This window comes from Marmota marmota, unplaced genomic scaffold, assembly GCF_001458135.2.
Source record: "Marmota marmota marmota unplaced genomic scaffold, marMar, whole genome shotgun sequence".
Lineage (NCBI taxonomy): Eukaryota > Metazoa > Chordata > Mammalia > Rodentia > Sciuridae > Marmota > Marmota marmota.
Window position 1 is genome coordinate 2,457,764 of NW_025999899.1, and position 5,524 is coordinate 2,463,287.

The following is a 5,524-nucleotide window of genomic DNA, read 5'->3' on the forward strand; positions in this document are numbered from 1 at the left end:
CCAGGCGAGCGTGCTACCGCTTGAGCCACATCCCCAGCCCTGTTTCTTTATTTATATGTGGTGTTGAGGATTGAACCCAGGGCCTCACACACACGGTGAGCCACAACCCCAGCCCCTTATTAATGCTTTTACTTGTGAAATGGTACTTTATAGATTATGGAAATGACCAAGGCTTTTTTTTTTTTGGTACCTGGGATTAAACCCAGGGGTGCTTAATCACTGAGCCACATTCCTAGCGCCCCCCCCCCTTTTTTTTTGTGACAGGGTCTCATTAAGTCTCTGAGCCTGGCTTTGAACTTGGATCCTTTTGCTTCAGCCTCCTAAGCTATTGGGATTATAGGCTTGTGCCCCTGCCCTCTGTTGACTTAAGAATTTTATTGTATTTATCTTGATAGCATTTTAAAAATTAATTAATAATACTAATGAAGTTGCACAAGCAAATTGGGTAAGGAGTTATATATTGCTTCCTTTAAAGTTGAACCATAGAAGACTTAAAAATAATAATAAAAAAAAAGTTGGCTGAGGTTGTGGCTTAGCAGTAGAGTGCTTGCCTAGCACGTGCAAGGCACTGGGTTGATCCTCAGCACCACATAAAAATAAAAATAAAGGTATATGCCCCCCCTCAAAAAAAAAGTATAAGCCATATGCCTCAGTGCATAAAACAGGTTAATCAGGAAATAGTATAAGACCTTATAGTAACATAGTAAGGAAGCAATAATTGGAAATCTTGACTTAATAGGTCATCACTGTCGACACAATGATAAGAAAGCACACTTCTTCTTAAAAGTTGCAGTTACTTCATAAATATTCACCGGCACTAAGCAACTCTCTTCCCAGGGCCTTGCACTATTGCACAAGGGTATGGGAGCAGCAGTTCTTGGTAGAACAATCTTGAATTAAATTAACACATTAATTTTACTGAAGATATTTGAGAACCAAAACCTTCTCTTCTCAAGCACTGCAGACTACCTTTCGGCCCTTTATTTTATTTATTTATTTTTTAACACACAAGAGTTTATTTGTCAGAGCTGACAAATAAAGGCTATCTCTCCATAGACTGAGAGGGGCCTCAGTTCTTTAAGAACTTGGTGTTACTTCTCTCGTATGATGTGATGTAACTGGGAAAGAAAAGCCTCAGTAATCATCTAACCTAATCACTAGTTTTGTTTGAGCCAAGGTGTGAGATCATTTGAAAACTGGATTAAACATTTCATACCAAAATCCATGACTTAATAATGTCTAAAATTCAATATGTTATTTTTTTTAGGTAGATGGTAGAAGAAAAGTTTGAAAAACAACAGTGATTTGAAGAAGCACATAAAATGTATGAAGTCTGCAATAGTATTTACCTTAAGGGAGGAAGAGAGGAAACATGAAACAAAGGGGACTTTACCCTTTTATTTTTTCCCCTTTATTTTTATTTTATATATGTTATTTTTTTGTGGTGCTAGGGATTGAACCCAGGACCTTACACATGTCAAGCTCCCTCCTCCTCTTCCTTTTACTTATTTATTTAGGTCTCAGGGCCATGGTACCACTGAGCCATACCTCCAAAATAAAAATAATTTTTATTTTGAGACATACTTTTGCTAGGTTGCCCAGGTTGGCTTTGAGCTTGCTATATCCTCTTGCTTCATCTTCCCAGGTTGCTGGAATTACAGGTGTGTGCTACTGAGCTAACTCTCTTTATTCTTGACTATCAATACTCCGGTGTCATGTTAATGTTTGGCTCTTCTCACCTCTTCACAAAAAACTAAACTCCTAAAGACACTAAGTACTGGTTTTTTTTGGTTACATCTGACGGTTTAATTAAGTTTTGATTCTGTAACATTTGGCACTACAGATATTCCCTCCTAGAAACATCTCTTATCCACCGGTGAATATCAAGGTTCTATCTTAGTTCCTTCTAAATCTGATTGCTACCTTTATCTGATTTTTAATCTGATTTGCCTGCCTCTTTGTTGCCCTCCTCTTCTGCTTCTCACTCTGTGTCCCTAGTTGCAGGGACAAAGTAAGCAAACTATCTCTTTCCCATCTAAGCCTCCCAATTCTACTCCCAGAAGTAACCACTAATAATAGTTGAATCTTTCAGTAATTTAATCCTCCTTGGACACACATAAATACTTTGTACATGTGTATGTATATTGTCAATATACCATATATTCTATGCTTTTTTATTTATTGTTGTCTTTTAAGGTTTTGCAAGCTCAATAATATGCATCTGCTTCTTTGCTGATGGTTGCATAGTATTAAAAAGTAAGGTTTATATCTTGAAAGAGAAGATTTATATCTTTTTTTAATATATTTTTTTTTAGTTGTATATGGGCACAATATCTTTATTTATCTTTATGTGGTGCTGAGGATCAAACCTAGGGCCTCACACATGCTAGGTGAGTGTTCTACCACTGAGCCACAACCCTAACCCAAGATTTTTATCTTTTTTTTAAAATGTATTTTTAGTTGTTGATGGACCTTTATTTTATTAATTTATTTACATTTACATGTGGTGCTGAGAATCAAACCCAGTGCCTCACACACATGAGGCAAGCAAGCACTCAATCACTGAGTCACAACCCCAACCCAAGATATTTATATCTTAAAATGAGAGATAACATGAACAGGCAATTATGAATGAGTTCATTTCAATTTTTGTTAATTTGTGTTTGTTAATCACCTACTGTTTGCAAAGGCACTGTTCTCTTGGGGGAGCAGAAGATGTAGAATACTATAGATACATTTCCTGGCTGAAAAAAGAGATATTTGTTTAGCCAGATAGACCAGGAATTATAAAACAAACAAGGCCGGGTGTGGTGGCACACACCTGTAATCCCAGCAGCTTGGGAGAGACTGAGGCAGGAGGATTGTGAGTTCAATGCCAGCCTTAGCAATGGCAAGGTACTAAGCAACTCAGTGAGACCCTGTCTCTAATAAAATACAAAATAGGGCTGGGTATGTGGCTCAGTGGTCAAGTGCCCCTGAGTTCAATACCCATCCTGAGTTTAAACGAACAAACAAAAGTAAAATTAAATCACATTAAGACCTAGAGTAGAATTGTAGAGTGTTGCTTTGAGAAGTTCACACATGACTGACTATTGGATAGTTAGAAGTAGGGCTGCTAGTGACATTGGAAGTTTCCTGAATAGAAATAAAGTTCCATTTGGTGTTGAACTTTATTTCTATTGTATTATATCCAAGGACAACATTTTGAACAATATCCATTTTTAGGGGACAAGAAGAAGAGACAGAGACAGAAACATGTAGATTGGCTTGGTCACAAGACCTCAGGCTGGAAGCAGTTGTGTGTGGTCACCAATGTCATGTTGGAAAAGAATTCAGTTTGGGGGAAAGACAGTGGAAAGTAGTACAAGATGGATTGGAACTTTTGGGAGCACTTATGTGAAGTGTAGCAGGGCAGACTTCCTTGATGGTAACCATTTTCTTCATGGATTGTTTTCACTTGAGTGATTATTGGAACACTTCCTCCAAGTGAGAAATTACTTTTATTATTGTCTTTAATATCAACAAGAGAGTAGGGAGGCTCAGAAGAGGCTGGCAAATTTTGAGGCTGACCTCAGCAACTTAATGAGATCCTGTGTCAAAGTAAAATAGGGCTGGAAATGTAGCTCAGTGGTAGAGCCACTTTTGGACTCAAATCACTAGTACCACAAAAAATAAAACGAAACATGAGAAAAAGCTGGGTTGCCTGATTTTAGGTGTTTAGTGATTTTCAATGGTTTGTCCTCTTTGAGGTATTTTCATTTAAAACCTCACTTAAAAGTAGTTTTTAAATGATTCTCTTGTGGCCCTGAAATTTTTCATTGTTTATATCTGGGGGGAGTGATTACCAAATATACACATGTACAAACTCCATACCCAGTTCTCTTATCAGCTTTGGGAGATTTATTGGCGAGGGATTAATTTGGGCATCATATAGAAAAAACACTATAGTAACATTACCTAAAAATTATAATTCCTATTTCATAGAATTGCCTTTTGAGTTTCATTCAATATATACTTTTGTATTGTCTAATAAATGATATGTGTATGTATGTGTGCAGATGTTAAAAATCAATTCTAGTCAGAGTAATAAATATATTCATATTTGTGCATTTTCATGCTGGGATGTGGGTCATTTACGTTTATTGGTACAACCGTTTTGTAAAGAAATACAGCCATAGCTCCACCTTTTCGGATCTATCTTAGAGATGTTCTCTATATTATGGAAAACAGGCATATGCTGGGCCACAGATTGCCTCACAGCTTCCTTCCTTCCCCCAAAAGAGCTTTTAGTATGGTTGGCTTTGGGTGATTTTAAGAAATTTACTTGGGGCTTTAGAGGACACATTATGAACATACATGGTGTGAGTTAAATTTTGCCATTGCTCTTAAGGCTTCTCTGTCAAGAGTTTAAAATTATACCACTTGAATTCCCAGGAATTTTCTGTTTGAATTTGCCCCAAATTGTACTTTGCAGCAGATGGAGGTTTCTAAGAACAGCTGTTCTCTTCCCTTCAATCTCTGACCCCACCTTTATATTCAGAAACACCTAAATATAATAAAGGGTCAGAAAGGTCTGGTTATTAAGTGTCCCTTTTAAAACTCAAATCCAGTTTTTTCCTAACTTTTTTTTTTGGAATAGGAAACTATCATTTATTAGCTGTGTGACCTTGCCTTACTTTTCTCTGTAAAGTGGAGGGAACTTCTTTATGTAATGATTGTGACCATTACCTGAGATGAGTTTTTAAAGCACTTATCACACTGTTTGGCACATTTTAAATACTTGATAAGGTAGAAGTATTTTTTTTATTTAGATGAGTTATTGACCTCAAATCTAATTTAGGTCATGAGACCAGCAGTTACAAAACAATTAGAACTATCATTGGGATGGAGGGGTTTGTTGGTGGCTCCATAAAGAAATAGGTTTGAACTGATCCTGAAGAATTAACTTTAGCAAGTTGAGAAGTATGGCAGTATTGTTTCTCTGTACATCTTCAAGTATTTCTAAATTTCCAAATTACTTGACACTTAACTAATCCTTCTTGTGATTCTAGATAGACTTTGAAAGACTTGGAATATGGAAAGACTAAATTATTCCTGTCCCATGTGACAGCCATTAGCCACATGTGTCTGTTGAATACTAGAAATATGCCCATGTATAGTATGGTAGAAGAATTGAATCTTAAATTTTACTTAATATTAATTTAAATTCAAAATTAAATAGTTACATGGATAGTGGATACTGTAATGGATAATCACAACAGTGAGGGCTGTGGCTGTGGCTCAGTGATAGAGCACTCATCTCACATGTTTGGGGTCCTGGGTTCCATCCTCAGCACCACATAAATAAAGTAAAGGTATTGTGCCCACCTACAACTGAAAAAATATTTTTTAAAAAATCACAACAGTGAGCTTAAAATAAGAGTTTGTTGCCAAGGAAAAGAATAAAAATTTCTAGTCAGTTAATAATTTGGTAATTTATAAAATCATTATATAATGCTGTTTGTTTTCTTTTAGGTCTTCAATT

The 5,524-nt window shown here is 36.3% G+C and overlaps 1 protein-coding gene across 1 annotated transcript in view; it reads right to left on the reverse strand.

Annotated features, from left to right (window-relative positions):
- The window catches only part of Ube2g1 (ubiquitin conjugating enzyme E2 G1), a 14,829-nt gene that overhangs the window by 3,905 nt on the left and 5,400 nt on the right, over window positions 1-5,524 (reverse strand). The gene's annotated exons all lie outside the window — the stretch shown is intronic.